The 21,617-nt window shown below is 42.0% G+C and overlaps 1 protein-coding gene across 1 annotated transcript in view; it reads right to left on the bottom strand.

Annotated features, from left to right (window-relative positions):
• RAP1GAP2 (RAP1 GTPase activating protein 2) overlaps positions 1–19,785 on the bottom strand; it is a 918,850-nt gene extending 899,065 nt beyond the window's left edge. The window contains exon 1 of the mRNA XM_089683779.1: positions 19,488–19,785. The gene's annotated coding sequence lies outside the window, so the exon portion shown is untranslated. The remainder of the gene's footprint in view (positions 1–19,487) is intronic.
• Positions 19,786–21,617: the final 1,832 nt, after the last annotated feature.

The raw sequence follows: 21,617 nt of genomic DNA, 5'->3' as shown, positions 1-21,617 counted from the left end.
AGAGAGCTTCATGAAATCAGTTTCCATGGCCAAGCAGCTTCATCCAAGCCTTACATCACCAAGTGCAATGCAAAGGATCAGATACAGTGGTGTAAAGCATGCCACCACTGGACTCTAGAGCAGTGGAGATGTGTTCTCTGAAGTGAAAAAATATCACACTTCTCTGCCAGACAATCTGATAGATTTTTCTGGGTTGGGCAGTTGCCAGGAGAATGGTACTTGCCTGACTGCATTGTGCCAAGTGTAAAGTTTGGTGGAGGGGGTATTATGGTGTGGGGATGTTTTTCAGATGCTGGGCTTGGCCCCTTAGTTCCAGTGAAGGGAAGTCTTAAGGCGTCAGCATACCAAGACATTAAAGACAATTTCATGCTCCGAACATTGTGTGAACAGTTTGGGGGCGGCCCCTTCCTGTTCCAACATGATTGCGCACCAATGCACAAAGCAAGGTCCATAAAGACATGGATGAGCAAGTTTTGAAGGAGGAACTTAACTGGCCTGCACAAAGTTCTGACCTCAACCCAATAGAACACCTTTGGGATGAATTAGAGCGGAGACTGGGAGTCAGGCCTTCTCGTCCGACATCAGTGCCTGACCTCACAAATGCATTTCTGGAAGAATGGTCAAACATTCCTATAGACACACTCCTAAACCTTGTGGACAGCCTTCCCAGAAGAGTTGAAGCTGTTATAGCTGTAAAGGGTGGGCCAACTCAATATTAAACCTTCCAGACTAAGACTGGGATGTCATTAAAGTTCATGTAAGTGTAAAGGCAGGCGTCCAAATACTTTTGGCAATATAGTGTGTGTGTATATATATATGTGTGTATATATATATATATATATATATATATATATATACATACACACACACATATATACAGTGTGTGTGTGTATATGACAATATGACAGTTTATTGATATTTATTTTTACTCTGTATCCCAAAGGCTGTTTTTTTTTTTCATTTTGAACATGTGATAGCAGCAGAGGACTCCTCCTCCTGCCACGGTTTCTGACGAGACAGCCTGGGAAAAAGCTGGGTCATGTGACAGCTGTATATTGATTAAGAAAAAAAGGTATTTAGATTTTTTGTTATTAATATAGTTATAGAGCCATCATCCATATACAGAAAAAAAGGGATAATGTAAATTAAGCAGTGTGTGTTTAGTATCATTTTAAGCACAATAAAATAAACATTTCCCAGTAAACTATTTGTTAAAATTCTTTTCCCAGCACTTGCTGTTTGCAACTTCCAATGTTGCTGGTTTCAGATCTGTCAATGCTGCTTTCCTGAACTTCCTTTCTTCACAGTAAAGAGTTTACAGTGGGCAGTGCATTCTCCAGTAAGTCTGTTAGCTTAAAAAAGGGAAGAAGAGGGAAGAGCAGGGAGTGCCTTGCCATCCTAGGCTGTGTGTTTCTATTTTGGCGCACAGTCCCTGGTTTCATAGGTTGCAAGAGAAAGGAACCACCCTAAACAAAGAAGCTTTGACAGTGGTCATGGCACCAACTTAAAGTGACTGAAAAGGCTAGAATAAAACAAGATGTTATACTTACCTGCTCTGTGCAATGATATTGCACAGAGCAGCCCTGATCCTCCTCTTTTGGGGTCTCCTGTTGGCATTGTCCACTTCTTCCTCCTGGGGCCCCATAGCAAGACATGTGCTAAGGAGGCACATGTGCAGGCACACTCCCAGCCAGGCTGTGCACATCCATAGACACACACACACAACATGGCTCACCATGTCACTGTTTCCTCCTTTCAGGATTTGACTGACAGCACCAGAAGCCTATGGCTTCCACTGCTGCCTGTCTGCTGTGAGACTAGGGCTGGGACAGCGCTGGAGCATGAGAGATACATGTTTAGGGATGGGAAGGGGGGAGACAGGTCCTGTGAAGACTGAGATTGAGCTCTACAGTCACTTTTGCAGCAGTCTGTTTATTATTCCGGGTCACAATCCTGCACAATGACCTTTTGTCTCTTTCGGTCAGTTAAACATGTCTACCGCACTTATGCTCATCAGACGATGTTTTCCCAGGAACGGTATATGCAGCCATAACCTTTGATACTGTACCTCGTGATACCCCAAACAAATTGGCAACTTCAGTCACAGGCACCAGCTAAGCGTGCACCAACAATCTGCCCTCTTTAAAGCTCAGTAAGCTCTGATATGACTCCGTACTACTAGCAGTGCAAGCAGTGAATGATGAAAGTGAGGCTTCCCACCTGTTAGCTAGGTGTCTCATCACACAGCGGACGCAAAAGAAGCTTTACTTCACTTCAATCCAAAACATGTCATCACTTTCAGACCTGCAAATCACATAGTGTTTCCATTTTTTTTGTCTAACCCCTGCATGCCTTAGCTGATATACAAGGTTCTTGGAAGAGCTCACATCTGCATAATTTCTGCACTGTAGCCAAATGAAAGATCAATAGGCAGGATGAGTAGAACTGAAGGTCTACACTCATGGCAATCCAATGGTGTCATGTATTTTCCCAGTTGACATCCAAAACATTGCTAAACAATTTGCTTAATTATAAAGTGACCCTACAGTGACAAATTGCTCAGCATGGACTACCAGTCAAACAGAACTGAAGCTGTACTTCGACATAAGAAAATAAAATGATACATTACATGTGCCCTTTGAACTGTGGAGAGCATCAACCATATCAACCAACTGTGATTGATGAGACATTGAGCAAAATTAATAGGTGGGTGACCTTTCGCTCTTACTGCAAATGTCTACCCAGAAAAATAGTATCTTATTGATTATATTACTGTATTTTAAAGCTGTGGCATACAGTATATATGTAATACATCCCCCCTCTATTCTTTTGTATTGTGTGTTTGTTTGTTTGTTTGATTTTAATTTATTTGCAACCCACCAGGCTTCTGCTGCACATTTAGAAATCTCAGCTGTCACTCAGCTGTCTCTGCCCTCTTAGCTTTATGGAGATTACTGACACTGCATCTGAAACTTCAAGTATAACTACAGTATATTCCCACATAGAAGAAAAATATATTTGAAATATATTTTAAAAATATTCTTACCAAATATATTGCCATATACAGTGAAGGAAATAAGTATTTGATCCCCTGCTGATTTTGAATGTTTGCCCACTCAAAAAGAAATGATCAGTCTAAAAATTGAATGGTAGGTGTATTGTAACACTGAGAGACAGAATAGCAACAAAATATTCAAAAGAAATGTCTAACAAATGATGCACTGATTTGCATGTTCATGAGGGAAATAAGTATTTGATCCCCTATCATTCAGCAGGATTTCTGGCTACCAGGTGTCTTTCATACAGGTAACAAGCTGAGATTAGAAGCAGTCTCTTAAAGGGAGTGCTGCTAATCTCATTTTGTTACCTGTATAAAAGACACCTGTCCACAGGAGCAATCAAACAATCAGATTCCAAACTCTCCACCATGGCAAAGACCAAAGAGCTGTCCAAGGATGTCAGGGACAAGGTTGTAGACCTACACAAGGCTGGACTGGGCTACCAAACTATCGTCAAGCAGCTTGGTGAGAAGGTGACAACAGTTGGTCCAATCATTCGCAAATGGAAGAAACACAAAACAACTGTCAGTCTCCCCAGGTCTGGTGCTCCATGCAAGATATCACCTCGTGGAGTGTCAATGATCATGAGAACAGTGGGGAATTATCCCAGAACTACACGCGAGGATCTTGTCAATGATCTCCAGGCAGCTGGTACCACAGTCACCAAAAAAACAATTGGTAATACACTACACCGACTTTGAAATCCTGCAGTGCCAGCAAGCTCCTTCTGCTCAAGAAAGCACATGTCCAGGCCCGTCAGAAATTTGCTACTGAACATCTGAATGATGCAGAGGAAGACTGGTTGAAAGTGTTGTGGCATCAACTCAACTCACCGTGTTTGAAGGAGGAGGAATGCTGCCTATGACTCCAAGAACACCATCCCAACTGTCAAACATGGTGGTGGAAACATTCTTCTTTGGGGGTGTTTTTCTGCTAAGGGGACAGAACAACTGCACCGCATCAAAGGGACGATGGACAGGGCAATGTGCCATCAAATCTTGGGTGAGAACCGTCTTCCCTCAGCCAGGTATTGAAAATGGGTCGTGGATGGGTGTTCCAGCATGACAATGACCCAAAACACACGGCCGAGGCAACAAAGGAGTGACTCAAGAAGAAGCACATTAAGGTCCTGGAGTGGCCTAGCCAGTCTCCAGACCTTAATCCGATTGAAAATCTGTGGAGGGAGCTGAAAGTTCGAGTTGCCAAACATCAGCCACCAAACCTTAATGACTTGGAGAGGATCTGCCAAGAGAAGTGGGCCAAAATCCCTCCTGAGATGTGTGCAAACCTGGTGGCCAACTACAGGAAATAAAAATCAAAAAATGTGGCGCTACTCATAGAACTTAAAAAATGCTAATCAAAAAAATTATTTTAAAATATATATAACACATACAATACACCTCGTGAGATAAATATACATATAATAATCAAGTGGTCATAGTGATCAGAAAATATATATTAAACTAATATCATAAAAAACATAGTGTATAAATACTGTGTTTTGACAATCTTTGTGACAATTTCTAACACATGAAAGCAATAAATAATTATAATAATTATACTGTGATCAATCATGCAAATAAAGTGCACAAAATATCACACTAAAACACAAACGAAAAATGTGTAGACAAATGTCCAATGGGTGGGTGACACCACTACTGCAATTGCAAGCACACGTGATCATAAAGTGACTCCAGGTGCAGAAACTCCAACACACGGCTAGATTAGCCTCTCACCTCCAGGCTTCGACCCGTGAAGGTCAAAGCGTATAATGGGATCAAACCCTCAAATCCTCTCAGCATCTACTGATATCCACTGATCCACTTTCACCATCCATAGATATCCTTCTCTAGGGGTCGATAATCAAGCAGTGGCTCCTCTTATGGGGTATGGGTATGTGCCAAAAAAATAAACACAATCTCCCATAGTGTAGCAGGTAAATTTAATGAAAATCAAACCATAAACATATGGAGACAACTCACATCCGTCCTCAAAGATGACAGCTTTACAACCTACAGGAAATGTCTGACCTCTGTGATTGCCAACAAGGGATTTGCCACCAAGTACTAAGTCACATTTTGAGAAGTGGATCATACACTTACCATATTTTTCGCTCCATAAAATGCACTTTTTTCCCCCAAAAAAGGGGGGAAAATGTCAGTGCGTCTTGTGTAGCAAACATGGAGCGGCCGGTCTGGTATTTCCACCAGGTGCCCACAACTAAAGGGAGCACAACTCCGCGGAAGTGGGAGCAGGTACCTGTCAAATTCAGGTACCCGCTCCCCCCCTTAAGGTCAGGTGCGTCTTATGGAGCGAAAAATATGGTATTTCCCTCATGAACATGCAAATCCGTGCATAATTTGTTAGACATGCATTTCTTTTGAATTTTTGTTGCTATTCTGTCTCTTAGTGTTACAATACACCTACCATTCGATTTTTAGACTGATCATTTCTTTGTGAGTGGGCAAACATTCAAAAGCAGCAGGGGATCAAATACTTATTTCCTTCACTGTATTTGAAATGCTACAATTTTGGCCATAATCAATATATTTCAAAATATATTTCAATAAACAAATATATATATATATATATATATATATATATATATATATATATATATATATATATATATATATATATATACATATACATATATATACACATACACACACACACATATACTGCATGCTGAAATGCGTTTTTAGTACAAAATATATGAAAAGTATTTTTAAAAATACATTTCAAATATACTGTATATCTTTAAAAAAACAAATCTATTCTTGTTCATGTTGGTTTAACTTTGATTTTGTTCCTTTCCCCTATTTATGTATACATCTAGATGGGGAGGTATATAAGGAAAAAGTCATGTATTGTCAAGACATCCTTGGATCCATGTGTCTCCTGCTATTATTGGTCATTGCTTCAGTTATTCTGTATGTTACAGGATCTACGCATCCGCATAGTTTTACCTATGCATAATTCTGCTGGTACAGTAATATTGTTGATTCTATAAACTCTGTTCATTGTTTTGACAATAAAAGTTGTTTAGATTTAAAAAAATACAAATCTACATTTTTGGAATGCATTTACAAATATATGTAAAAACATGTTAAAATGACTTTTATATGTAAAAACAAATATGAAGAATATATTTAAAAAATATATATTTTTAGATTATTTTCAGATTATTTTTAATATATAAAAAAGTTATTTTAACATATATTTTTATTTATATTTGTAAATGCATTCCAAAAATGTAGATTTGTATTTTTAAAGACATACAGTATATTTGCAATGTATTTTTAAAAATATTTTGCCTAGATTTTGTAATAAAAATGCATTTCAACATGCAGTATATATATCTATATATATATAAATATATTGAATATGACCAAAATTGTAACATTTCAAATATATGGCAATATATTTGGGAAGAATATTTTTAAAATATATTTCAGATATATTTTTCATCCATATGGGTTGTATGACAGTCTAAACAAGTCCAAAATCTAGCTACTATGTGATGCACAAACCTCATAAAGTAAAAACTTCCTTTATCTCCCCTGATTACGCCAAATCTCCATGCATTTGTGTCTCACATGCTCCTCCTGCCAAACACTGCAGCTCACAGTGGGAGGGTCTCCACAACAGAGGCAGAGCTTGCAACCCAGAAAGCAGTGGGCAGGATTAGGTGTGGCCAGGTGCTGATTGACAAGCTACTTTGTGCTAATTGTGAATCAGCAGTGACCATGTTTTTAGCTGCATCCCCTGCACCTCCATTTCATCGCTCCCACTATAGTGCGATCAGACACAGGCTACATGAGAGTGACAACTCTACTCTGAATTCAGGAGCAGTGCAACATTTTAGCCATGGTCCACCACCCGCTAATATGTTCCTGCTCCCGCAGCCTCCTGGGATATCCCCATCATATATCCCTGGAGGCTGCAGGAGCAAGGATTCACAGCCTGGTGCCCATCATCAGGAGGCCAGCTGCAACAATGCAGGAGAGGCAACCTGGCTACAAGTGAAGTCTGAGGAGAAGATGGCAATACAGGCTATGGCATCTGAAAAGCAGATGGCAGTAGGGCAATACTAGATTCACTTGGCATGAAAGTATGTGAACTAAGGACAACCCTAGTTAGCAGGTAGGGGGAGAATAAAAAAACAAACGGGGGATGGAGGAGAAAATTTCCTGTTTAAGTGCTGGATATTTATTTTTTTAATGGGAGGCCATAGTCCTAGTTTAAACAGCTTTTTATGGCTTTAGAGCCTTTATGACCTGTCCATGTTGTTTCCTATGTAGCGTAAGTCACACAATTCATTTTATCTTCACTGCATCATATTCTCTCCAGACATCCAAGCCAAATGGATGAACCTAAACTCTTATCTTGTATATTAGAAATATCATACTAAGACACGCAGTGGCTTATTCAATACCTCAGTGTATGGCAGTATCAGGAAAACCTTATCAAAATTCAGCTTAGAGCAGCTTAGAGTGGACAGGTTAATAAAAACCGATTCATGATTATTTTATATGGCTTACTCCACACTATTGCTTTTTGTGGTATGCTCTTTAAAGTGTAAGTATGATAAGGTACATGGCTGAAATACATATCCAGTTGTGCTCCAACATTTGCATACCCTGGCAGAAATCATGAAAGGTTTGCATTTATATTGAAAATGTGACTGATCATGCCAAAAAAAAAACCTGTCTTTTCTTTAAAGGAAAAGTTCACCTTTTAGAGAAAAATAATAAATGCACATTTTTTTCAGTTTATTATTTTTGTCTACAGGAGCCTGGAAAGCATTGCACCAGCGATCAGTAGATTGCTGATGCTATGCCGGTCTCCTGCAGACCTGTCAGAATATCTGTTTACCGTACAAGATGTATGAGCAAGCAGATATTCTAACAGGAGGCTTCAATGAACTAAAATGGTGCTCCTCAGTGCCATGGTAGTTCATTAAAAACTACAAGCCGACAGCCACTGAGGCTGCCAGGACTTGCAGTTCTTTCATTCATGGAAGTCCATGAAGGAATGATGCGGCCGTGTGAGTGGAGTGCTATTTTCAAATTTGACAGATAGTATGGGGAGACTTTTCCCCATACTATCTGTCACAAGGAGGGGGGGCATCAGGCGGCGGCTGTGGCTATGGGAACACCCCTAAAAACGGGTATAACATGTAACATGTTCCAAAGGTGAACTTATCCTTTAAGGATACTGACCTTGTGAAGCCATTTATTATCACATAGTTGTTTAGTTCCTTTTTAAATCATAAAGATAACAGAAATCACCCAAATGGCCCTGATCAAAAGTTTACATACCCTGGAATGTTTGGCCTTGGTACAGACACACAAGGTGACACACACAGGTTAAAATGGCAATTAGAGGTTTAATTTCCCACATCTGTGGTGTTTTACATTACAATTAATGTCTGTGGATAAATAGTCAATGAGTTTGTTAGTTCTCAGGTGGAGGCACTGAGCAGACTAGATAATGAGCCACGGGGAGCAAAAAAGAACTGTCAAAAGACCTGCATAACAAGGTAACGGAACTTTATAAAGATGGAAAAGGATATGAAAAGATATCCAAAGCCTTGAATATGCCAGTCAGTGCTGTTCAATCACTTATTAAAAAGTGGAAAATTCAGGGGTTCTCTTGATACCAAGCCAAGGTCAGGCAGACCAAGAAAGATTTCAGTCAGATGTCTCTGGCTGCCAAAAGAGATCTGTGATTTTCTTTTTTTATTAAAAAAGGAAAACTGGCCCAACTAGTATTTTTTTTATTTATCTGTATATTTTTACCATAATTTAGCAGTGAAAAACAACCCAAAACAAGTTCTCCTGCCAATCACAGCGATAACACATGTGTATCGCATGTGGTAAGGCCCAGAAACAATAGTGCCCAGAAACAATAGTTTTCTTTTTTTATCCTACCTAAAACACACTGACACTCATTTAAAAAAAATCCTACCAAAAATATACTGACCCTGACCTTTGACCCCAACACTAACCCTGGCACTGACCTAGATCAAACATTGATCTAGCTTTTTTTTTTTTTTTTTTTACACTTTTGTTTGTTTACATCTTCCTCTGAGGGAGAGGAAGATACAATGTATTTTTCTCTTCATTCAGAAGAGGATGTAAACACAGGGGCGGACTGCACAGTGAATGATCACTGTGATAGCCAATCAGAAGCTATCACAGTGATCTGGTGACACGGAACCGAGAGTACCGTATCCTGTTTGTTAGTATGGGACCCATGACTCCCAGTGAGAGCCCAGTCTCTGTGCGCCACACTCCCATCACAAAGACAGGCACGCATATATGGTGCCGCACAGATAAAAGCCCAGTTCGTGAAGCCACATGTATGTGCACCGTTGGCAGGAAGGGGTTAAATATTACTATATTGTTCTTTTAGATTTGTCAGAACCATTAGCTTTATGAATACAAATAAGTCAATACAGTAATACCTTGGTTTACAAACGCCTCGGTTAACGTAATTTTCGGTTTACGAATGAAAATCCATTAAAAATAATTCCTGCTGGCTTTTTTTTTTTTCTTTACTATAGCTCACAGAATTATCTGTCACTTTCCTGGCAGTTTACCGGAACTTTATTTCTTTTAAGAAACTAAAAGGAAACATGGTTTCTCTTAGTAAACTAAAAGAAAACTGTCTTTCTTTTAGCTGGGGGGAAAGTGAAGAGAAAAAAATTAATAAATAATAAATAAATAATAAATTTTAAAACCGGTGTGGGGTCCCCCCTCCCTTTCATACCAAGCCCTTCAGGTCTGGTATGGATTTTGAGGGGAACTCCCACACCAAAATGTGAAAAAAAATGGCATGGGGGTCCCCACCCAAAATCCATACCAGACCCTTATCCGAGCATGCAGCCCGGCAGGTCAGGTCAGGCAAGTCCTGTCTTTTTTTACACTACACTTTTTGTTTTTTGTGAATAAGTAGGGGTACCATGTACCCCATACTCATTCACATGGGGGGGCTGGGATCTGGGCGCCCCCTTCTTAAAGGGGGCTTCAAGATTCCGATAAGCCCCCTGCCACAGACCCCCACAACCACCGGCCAGGGTTGTGGGGAAGAAGCCCTTGTCCCCATCAACATGGGAACAAGGTGCTTTGAGGGGGAGCCCCCCTGCCCCGGGGAGCCCCCCCCCCCATGTTGAGGGCATGTGGCCTGGTATGGTTCCCCCTCTTTTCCTGACCTGCAGGGCTGCATGCTTGGATAAGGGTCTGGTATGGATTTTGGGGGGGACCCCCGCACCATTTTTTTCTTTACATTTTTACATGAGAGTTCCCCTCAAAATCCATACTAGACCCGCAGGGCTTGGTATGGCAGTGAGGGGGAACCCCACACTGTTTTTTTATTATTATTAGAATTGCCGGCAATTCTTTTACATTCAGCTGTCAGTGGGGAATCACGCTGACAGCTGCAACTTTAACACATGGTTGTCACTACTAAAATACCACATGACGTGATAAAATAACTGATACAGTATTTTAGTAGCATTTACTTTTTTCTGACCTCTGGAATGGATTAATTGGTTTTCAATGCATTCCTATGGGAAATGGTGTTTCGGTTTACAAATTTTTCACTATACGAAAAGTCCTGCAGAACTAATTAAATTAGTAAATCAAGGTATTACTGTATAAGGTAAATAGTGTGAAAAAATTACTCTTGAGAAAAAAATGACCAGTAGCATGGCAGCTTTGTGAGCAAATCGAAGAGGGAACAGGCATAGACACAAGGCAGGTGTTTTGTTACACTAAAACTAAAAGTGTACTCTCCTAGGGGCACTTCATAAAAAACAAACGAGCAGCAAGGTGGTAATTTAATGTATCCAGGTAGAATAGTCCAAACTGAACAGACAAAACAAGGTAAGTGTGTTTTCGGCAATAAAAATGACAGTGTAATATATAAATAAATATAAAATAATATATAAAAATTATATATAAATAATATATAAAATAATATAATAATATGTAATATATAAATAAAATATTAAGCAGAGGAAGGACAGTATGTAAGCTGCTCAAATAGGCCAAACTGTATAAACACTATGCAGTTTTTTTCCCCCAATGTATACAATGTAAGACATACCTGAGTAACTTTTATTCGTGTTTCTTTATGTGGTGGATTTTATCATTAAATATTGAAAGGTAGTTTGCACCATTGAGAGTTTTTTTCAAGAGAATGCCAAACATAAAGAAGACCTGACCTTTTTATCCTGCTTTATTATGTTCTCAAGGATAGGAAGTGTTTGCTTCAGAAGACAAAGAGGAAACGTATTGGAGTTTAACCACTTCCGCGCTGCCCTATAGCAGAAATACTGCTATATATACATGATTTTGCAGTTCTGGGTAGGGGGCACACACGCACCCCTCCCTGCGCTGCCATTTGTGGCCTTGGCTGTCAATCACCGGGTCCCAGCTAGTGTTTTCTCGCTGGCACCCGGTGATCGCCGAGTATTTCTGACAGGGGAGAGACCTGTATATAAACAAACACAGATCTCTCCCCTGTCAGCTCCTGCACACTGTTTTGTATGGCTCTGCTCAAAATTCTCGGTCTTTTTTTTTTATAGCACAAAAAATAAAAACCACACAGGCAATCAAATACCACCGAAAGAAAACTAAATTTGTGGGGAAAAAGTGAACATAATTTTATTTGGGTGCAGTGTTGCATGAATGTGCAATTGTCGGTTAAAGTAACGCAGTGGCACATCACAAAAAATGGCCTGGAGGGCAAGCGGTAAAGAAGCTTTATTGTAAACATGAAATTTAGAGCTGCATAATTTGTAAACATCAGCTGCCATCCAACCACATCTGTGACAAGCCCACACACCACAGTTCAACGTTGGCCATTCTGCAGAGGTTGCACCAGCAGTAGTGTACCATCAGTGAGTATTTATGATATCAGGACAGGCTCTGAAGTGCTTTTTATTGTGTCAGTGACTCATCATTGGGGACATGGGGAGGATTTTGGCACCTTTTAAAAAGGTAACCAATATGGTGAGTTGTAACAAGACTTGGATTAGGGAGATAATCAAATCTTGTGTTCCTCCTTAAAGTGATTGCAACACAGAGCAGCCCTGATCCTCCTCTTTTTGGGTCCCCCGCTGGTGCTCTTGGCTCCTTCTCATCTCTGTGTGCCACCATAGGGAATGGCTTCCTATGGTGGCACAGGCTCGATCTTGAGCCAGGCTGTGTCCATCTATCAACACACAAAGTGCGGGTTGGCCCCACCCCTGCTTCCTCCTCCCTGGATTTGACTGACAACAGTAGGAGCCAATGGCTCTCGCTGCTGCCCCCAAGTCGAGAGAGAGGTTCTTAGGCATAGAGCTGGATCAAGATCAGGCTCAGGTATGTTTTTGGAGGGGCTGGGGGAGGGGAGCTGACAATAGAAGGGTTTTTTTTAACCTTAATGCAGAGAATTCATTAATGTAAAAAATATTTAGCCTTTACAACCCATTTAACCACTTTCCCTTCAGAGGATTTATCCCCTTCCTGACCAGGCCATTTTTTGCAATACGGTGCTGTGTTACTTTAACTGACAATTGCGCAGTCATACAATGTTGTACATAAATGAAATTTAAGTCCTTTTTTCCCACAAATAGAGCTTTCTTTCAGTGGTATTTGATCGCCTCTACGCTTTTTATTTTTTGTGCTATAAACAAAAAAATACTGACAATTTTGAAAAAAAAACAAACATATTTTTGACTTTTTGCTTTAAAACATATCAAGTTAAAAAAAAAAATTAAAAATCAAATTTCGTCATAAATTTAGGCCAAAATGTATTCTATTACATGTCTTTGCTAAAAAAAAGTATCCCAATATGTGCAAATTAATTGGTTTACGTTAAAGTTATAGCGTTTACAAATGACGGTATATATACACTGAAATTTTTGGGTTTTTTTTACTAGTAATAGCGGCGATCAGCAACTTGTAGCGGGACTGTGGCAGGCAATCTGACACTGGGGGGGGGACTGACTTGGTGTCACTGACATCCCCAGTGACACCAGTACAGTGATCAGTGCTAATAAAAAGCATTAACACTGTACTAATGGCACTGAGCAGGAAGGGGTTAACATGTGGGGTGGTCAAAGGGTTAACTGTGTGCTGTTTTACTATGTGGGCTGTGTGTGTGTTTCACTGTAACAGGAGCTGACAGGGGAGAGATCTGTATTGTTTACATTCAAGTCTCTCCCCCGTTGGAAATCCCCATCGGAGATCACCGAATGCCAACGGGGAATAACCGGCCTGGACCTGGTGATTGACAGCAGAGACCAGAGCTGCTTTTGGCTATATATGTGTGATTCTGCAGTGTTTCTGCTATAGGGCTGCTCGGAAGCGGTTAATGTGGTTGTAAACCCCTAAACACATACCCACTGAAATAACTAGCTTAAAGTTTTACTAAACCCAGGACCTGCATTTACTCTATCTGGTCTCCCACAGTACACAGAACATGGAAATGCAATTATTTTAATAAATATAAACTGCTAAATACCTTTTCTCATCAGCAGTATATAGCAGTCTTGTGACTTCTATCAGTGTCCGGCTGAGCTCTGATTAGAGCTTGTAGGAGTCGTCTTTATTCTGCATAACCCTCTGATCCTCTGTCTGGACAGCACTGATTGGCCCAGTGCTGATCACATGCACCTTTTCAAAGAAAAAAAAAAACTCTCCAGCAATACACACTAAACTGAGAATGTGCAGAGTGACTTCTAGAGCTCTGTACTGTCAGCAGATGGATTGAGGACAGTAGAAGAAGGGGAGGTTCAGAAAACTGGATCAAACAGCCTTTTTACAGAATGATGAGGATTAACCCCTAAAGTTCCACAGTGAGTATAACAAGCATGCTTTACTGCATATACAGACTGATTTTACTGTTGTGGGTTTACTGGTAGTAACATTTTAAGGTGAGACACAGAGAGGAAATGAATCCTCCTTCATAAGTTGTACCTGCTTATCTGCTGTCTTCTCTTCTCTATAGCCGTTAAAAGTCCAGAATTTATATGGATGTCTGAGCTCTCAGAAAGCAGGAGGCGAGGAGCTGAATTTATACTCTGCAGAGCACAATGAAAAGAGCTGACTGGAGGGAAAGGACACATCCCCCTTCACACAGGACAGCACACAGGAACAGAGCAGAGGTTGTCAATCACAGGCTGTGTGCTGGAGTTCCCTCCCCTGTCACCTTTTTTGCTTCTTGGTGTCAGGAGTCAGGTGTCAAATATGTGACTTATGCAGATATCAGAGACACAAAGCTTCAGACAGAAACGACACTAAGTGCTCTGGATTGAAACAAGTACACACTAAAGAGGTGATATGATTTGTTCAAATTTCATATCTGAGGTTTACTTTAAACACACACCGACAGACCAGGAACTGGAGGAACAGCAGTCGGAGGAATAGAAGGACTTGCTGCTGTCTCTGGGCCAGCATGACCCTTTGCGTACTGCCTCCATTCCTGTAAGGCAGAGGCAGCAGAAGCAGAAGGAAGAGGAGGAATAGGAGGAGGAGGAGGGTTGGGGTGCGAGTGCTGAGGAGGAGGAAATGGAGCAGGCTTCAAAGATAATGTCCACCCCTCTCTAACCCTAAGAGTGTTATATGGGTTGAATGAGATTTTTGAGGACAGTATGGTCCATCAAAAATCATAGACCCTAGGTCCCCTGCTGCAAGTAATTTGTGATGAATGAGGTATGTTATGCTCCAATGCCCGTGCAAGAGCCCCAGGATACAAGGCATCAAAGAGCGGGACTATTATTGGGTGACCACCCTATTAGATACAAAGGTAAAAATGGCTGATATACTACCTCCTTTCCAGAGGAAACCCAACATTTTTTTAAAAAGTGCTAGCAACACAAAATTAAATATACCCCTTTTCCAGTTTAAATAAACCCTTACCCGTTTTCTTTAACCATGCAAAACATTTAAAAAATGGGTAAACACGAATAAAGATGATAAAAAACCCCAAACAATAAAACAAGAAAAAGACTGAAGGGGAGGGGGGGCAGCAACTAAACAGCAACTATGACTGTTACTAATACACTTAAAAAAATATGTAGAGCAGATTGCAATCCACAGCAATTCAATGCAAAATACTACATTAACAGTATAGCAAAATTAATTACCCTGCATGGACTGAAAAATGGCTGCTGGGAACCCACCCTTTTATAGTGATGGGGTCGGCACATAACAAATCTTCCCTTATTGGCCCTTGCAAGTCAAGTGACCTACATTCAAATGCCTGACAGAGGACTACAAAGAATTTGGGCTTTTATTACATTTTTGTGCACAATACAATGTGGTACTGTGAAAAAAGAAGTTAACAAACCACTTCCTCCACCCTATAGTAGAACTACTGCTACAGGGCGTCAAATCACATACATGATTTGAATTTATGGGTAGGGGGTGCGTGACATCCTACCTGCACTGCCATTGGCAGCTAGGGATGTCAATCACCTGGTCCTGGCCGAAGGTTCCCCACCGGCACCTGGCTATCGCCATGTAAAGCTGACAGGAGAGACCTGTGTGTAAACAATACAGATCTCTCTCCTGTCAGCAAGGACATACTGCTTTGTATGGAGCAAATTGGATCATGCTTTGCTGGGTTTTTTTGCCTTCCTGTGGATCAACTGTGGGTATAGGATTATAACTTAACATACAAGTTAAAAAAAAATTAATTACACATCCAAAATATGTGATACCAGGATATGTTGTCACTGGCACTATCCGTAAAAATCATATGGTTCCGTAACACCACAACCAGCTTAAAGACATCTCCCAAGCATGTAATTTAAAGCACTGGTTTTCTTTCCACGGCCTGCAAGTCACACCAGAAGGATCCTTACGCTGCTGTACCATATTGAGAAATGAAAGCAGGCTGATTTGCCAATCCCTATTTATTAGCATTTATTGTATGTATGTTTATGATAGATAATATGTAATGGTGTGGGTGGAAGACACTGGTGCAGCACCCTACCCAGCTCTCAGCAGTATGTTAAACTCTATGAGAGGCTGAGAGCTACTGTGGCTGCACAGTGCACCTAGTGATATTAAAGAGTATGCAAACCCAACAGTTGATGTGCCTGCTGTACCTGCTGTACCATGTAATTGTATAAAAAAGAATCCTGTTCTCTTTGTATTGCTTCCTTTGTGAATTCCCTGGTATTCCTGCCAGTCCTCTGGTTTCCTGTTAAAAACTGACCACGGTGGGCATGAGAGCAGAGCATAGTCAGTTATCTAGCTATGCTACGAACTCAGTCTGCTCCCTCCAATGATCAGACTTGTTCTGACACACCCCCTTTTACAGCCTATCACTGGAAAAATCAAAGTGCTGCTGTTTCTCCTACCCTAGCTCACATGCAGCTTAGAACAGAACTTGATCACTTCTACAAAAGGGAAAAGGGGTGTTTATAATGTTTGCATACACAAATGTTTTATCTTTCATTTCTCTTTTAAACAGAATGGGTTGTTTATAAGGTGAGCGTTTACAATCACTTTTAGGACAGTATTCGCCCAGGGACAAATGCCTTCTATACCTCAGAAACCCACCCAGCATCTCAGTATGCATGAGGCCTAAAAGTACTCCAATAAAAATGACCTCTCACAAGCATAATTACACTTTTCAGTTGGGCTTTAACCCTTTCTTCTAGTTCTTTTTTATATATTAATACATAGCAAAAGTGAATGGATCCATATAGTCAGTCTTTTCAAATGTAGTGGCCAGACTTTCCTACATTTGTAGCAGAGCTGTTTAGCCTTTTTAATATAACTTAGAAAATTAGAGGACTTCTTCTAGTGTCTATGCACCTTTAGATGGCTGTCCTCCACCATATGCAAATACTGACTTTACAGGAGTCAACATCTGAATAATGCCAAGCATGACCCCTTCCCAACTTGTGACAGTTGCTGACATTACCCAGCATTATGGGAGGCTGAGGGTAGTATGTAGGGGCACCTCATACCCAGAAGTAGGGAGTTTTCACAAGAGGTCCAGCAATGGGTGCGGGAAGCAGGCAGATGACCCATGGTACCTATCCACCTGTTACTTGGCTGAGCCTGCATTAATTACTGTTAAGTCTCATGCACACTTCAGCTCAAAAACGCAGCTTTTTTTTCCGTCTCTAATGGCTCCTCCATGTTAACCTATGTGTCCATGCACACATAGGAGTTTAGAGGTGTTTAAAGGCAGGGGCATTTAGAGGCAGAAAAAAAACACTTGTGCTTTAAAGTGTTACTAAACCCATGACCCTGCATTCACTATATCTGGTCTCCCACAGTACAAAGAACATGGAAGTGCAATTATTCTAGTAAATATAAACCTTTTTTTCATCAGCAGTTAGAGCAGTCTTGTGACTTCAGCTGAGCACTGATTAAAGCTTGTAGGAGGAGTTTTCTTTCTTCCCTAGGAGGATGCAGAACCCTTGACCCTCTGTCTGGAAAATGCTGATTGGTCCTGTGCTGATCACATGCATTCTCCCAAGAAAAAAAAACATCTATAGCAATACACACTAAACTGAGCATGTGCAGAAGGGCTACGGGTTCATTCTGTCTTATTAGCGTGGGCATTTGAACAAGAAAAGGGGCAGAGAAGGCAGGATTAAACAGCCTTTTTACACAATGCAGAGGATTAACCCCTTAGGTTCTACAGTGAGTATAACAAGCATGCTTTACTGCATATACAGACTGATTTTACTGTTGTGGGCAGGGGCGGACTGACAACTCATGGGGCCCCCGGGCAATAGGGGATCATGGGGCCCCTGTGTCCTTGCCCAAACTCAAAAAAGCCTATGAAAAAGGTACCAGATGCATCTCATGGGGCCCCCTACTGACCCCAGGCCCTCGGGCAGTGCCCGAGTTTCCAAATGGTCAGTCCGCCCTTGGTTGTGGGTTTAGTAACACTTTAAGGAGGGGAGCTTTTAAACATAAAATATGCTCAAGTGGGCATAAACGTTTATTAACAATAGGTATTCCCCCAATATTGTATTCTAATGGCCAAAATTCTGGCCAATAACATGTATTATATATATAAAGGAGACAATACAATTACAATACATTTCAGTACAGAAGGAATAGGTGGGCCTTGCTTGTGGAGCTTACAATCTAAAGGAAGGGGGAGGTGGTACAAAACGTGATAGCTGTAGGTAATGAGCTGATGTAGGTGGCTCAAGTACAGTTCTTAGGTGGAGATGGGGTAGGCTTCCCTGAATAAGTGATTTTTCAAAGATCGCCTAAAGGCAGACAGGGTGGGGGCTGACCGGACATATTCTGGTAGGGAGTTCCAGAGGATGGGAGAGGCTCTGGACATACACATGAATGACTGTGCATGCCAAAACACAGCTTTTTATGGCATTTGTGCTGCTGCTAAATCCCTGCACGAATAAAAAAAACTATGATGTGACAGTTGCTGAGGTCCCCCAGCATAGTGGGAGGCTGAGGGTAGTATGTAGAGGAACCCCAAAACTAGGGAGTTTTCACAGGGGGTCCAGCAATGGGTCAGGGATGCAGGCTATCAGGCGCTGACCTGCCTATGCCATGATGCCTGTTCATGTGTTACTTAGCTGTGCCTGTATTGATTACCATTAAGCAGCATGCAAGCAATCCTAATCCTATTGTTTATTTCTACCAGAAACCCCTCCAGGATCCACTGCAGTTGTAAATCCTGTGTCTGCTCTTTGCAAAACATGTTGTGTGTCTCTGGCTAGGTGTATGCAAACAGTGTCAGTGTATTATTCTGCAGCATTTCCCAACATCCATTACAACACCTGTTCTAATCCAGCAGATGCACACAATACCTGCTGAACAGCATGTGACAAGTTCCCCAGACCTGAACATCCCTCTGTCTGTGACTGTGAGCAACAGGTGTACAAACATAGCCAAGAGCTTCCCAAAATCATCACCTGACTCAGCCAAATCCATTACCATCCCCCTTCCTCTCTGATGACCTGAATTCAGCACCTATAACATTAGGACAACTCTAACTTTATTATCCTGCCACATGTCACACCACAGCTGTGATTGATCAACCTTTGTAAATAAACATCAGCTGCAATCAACAATGCAAACCTATCACAAACATGACTTCCCTTTAATAGAAACAATGACTAGGACGGTCAAAGTGACACCTGCCTATTTATCAGGGTATCAGTGCATCCTCAGCCCCAAGGACTAGAATGGGTTAAATGCATTACTAAGAGCATAGTAAGGGAGCACAGCAAGGGATTAACCCTTTTAAAGGTCACTTGTGACATCAATCAGCAAACTGCACATTCATCAATCAATGGATCTGGGGGGTACAAGCATGTGCCAGATGTAGAATTCAAAGGTAAATCCTGGTGGAGGGTGACATGTTTAGGTGCAGAGGAGATCCCCTGTGTCATGGGAAGATCACAGCACATGTGTCTATGGGGCTTACCTTGGCTGTGGTGATGCTGATGTACAGGCTGGATCGTGGCTATGGCAGGACACGTTCACAGGGCTGTATTCCGAGTGTTGCAGCTGAGCAATGCCTGGATGGAGCTGCTACTATCTACTGCTATTAGGACGCGATGTGCACGTCTTTGCTTCATCTGCTGTTTGAATGCTTGTCGGGTCTCTGCTGGCATGCTCGCTCGTACACCCGAACAGCCACCAGGGGGCCGCCAAGGTTTGTGCTGAGCGCTGCACAGCCCGGTGTATGAGCGCTGCGATCCCAGCATCTCCGCTCCTACATGACCCGGCTCTGCGCTACTACGTCAAGGACAGGAGAATGGACAAGGCGTCCACTATCTCCAGGGCGGACTGACCATTTGGACACGAGGGCCCGGGGTCAGTAGGGGGCCCCATGAGATGCCCCTGGTACCTTTTTCATAGGCTTTTTTGAGTTTGGGCAAGGACACAGGGGCCCCATGATCCCCTATTGCCCGGGGGCCCCATAAGTTGTCAGTCCGCCCCTGACTATCTCCTAATACATCATCATTGTGCTCAAAACTGGTCTACAGAGCTGACAATTACTGGATCCCAGTGATCTTTCCAGGTGCGGACTGACAACTCATGCCCCCCCCCCATGGGGGATCATGGGGCCCCTGTGTCTTTGCCCACACTCAAAGCACACCCAAATAAGCCTTTTATAGTTTTGAGCACAATGATGATGTATTAGGAGATAGTCAGGGGCGGACTGACAACTCATGGAGCCCCTGGGCAATAGGGGATCATGGGACCCCTGTGTCCTTGCCCAAACTCAAAAAAGCCTATGAAAAAGGTACCAGGGGCATTTCATGGGGCCCCCTACTGACCCCGGGCCCTCGGGCAGTGCCTTAGTGATTGAATGGTCAGTCTGCCCCTGGATCCTTCATCTATGGGGGGGGCTACATCTGCCGAGCTGTCCAGGACGACAGGGGGGTAAATGCCAAAATGTAGGGTTGCCACCTCGTCCCTTTTAAAACCGAACACATTAATTTCACGGGTTCTGTGGCTGATTAACCACTTACTGACTGGGCACTTTTACCCGCTTCCTGCTCAGGCCAATATTCAGCTTTCAGCGCTGTCGCACTTTGAATGACAATTGCGTGGTCATGCAACACTGTACCTATATGAAGTTTTATAATTTTTTTTCACACAAATAGAGCTTTCTTATGGTGGTATTTACTCGCTGCTGAGTGTTTTATTTTTTGCACTATAAACAAAAAAAAGTGAAACTTTTTTTTCTATGTTTCTATTATAAAATTTTGCAAACAGATAATTTTACTCCTTCGATGATGTGCGTTGATGAGGCTGCACTGATAGGCACTGATGAGGTAGCACAGATAGGTAGCACTGAATGGCTGCACTGATGAGGTGGCACTGGAGGGCATTGATGAGGAGGCATTGATGATGCTGCACTGATATGCAACAATGATGGGCACTGATAGCCAGCACTGCTGTGTGGCACTGATGTATGCAACTGCTGGGTGGCACTGCTGGGAAGCACTGATGGGTGGCAGTGCTAGGCACTTATGGTTGGCACTGCTGGCCACTGATGTGCACTGGTGGGAGGCGCTGCTGGGCACTGGTGGGTGGCACTGCTGGGCACTGATCATCAGTCCCCTGATGATCAGTGCAGATGTCCTCTGTGTCATTTGCCGGTTATCGGAAGTGCTTTTCTCATGCTGTGACAGCGTGCAGCTGATAACCAGCAACTGTATTTACTTGGTTATCTGCTGTGTCATTGGACACAGCTGATCACATGTTAAAAGGCTGCTGTGATTGGCCTTTTACCTCATCGTGTGATCAGCTGTGTCCGTATTATACAGCGATCATGGAGTGTGTCAGGTGCGCCACTGCGTTGTGCGGGAGGGTGCGCTCTGGGAGGATGTCATATGACGCCCTCCCAGAACTGGACAACCGCTACAGCCATCATTCAGCTATAGCTTGGTTGGCAAGTGGTTAAAGTGGTAATTAAACTCCCCTAGTGCCTTATCTGCATTAAATTTGCCCCCAGAACCTGTGTAATTAATGTGTTCAGGTTTAAAGGGATGAGATGGCAACCCTACCTCAAGTGGGTTCAGCTACAGCATCCTTTCTCAAC

The sequence above is a fragment of the Staurois parvus genome, unplaced genomic scaffold (genome assembly GCF_062004578.1).
Source record: "Staurois parvus isolate SC_StPar_1 unplaced genomic scaffold, SC_StPar_1.0 ptg000321l, whole genome shotgun sequence".
Taxonomy (NCBI): domain Eukaryota; kingdom Metazoa; phylum Chordata; class Amphibia; order Anura; family Ranidae; genus Staurois; species Staurois parvus.
Note: the sequence above shows the minus strand (reverse complement) of the source record. Positions and strands in the feature narration are given on the sequence as shown.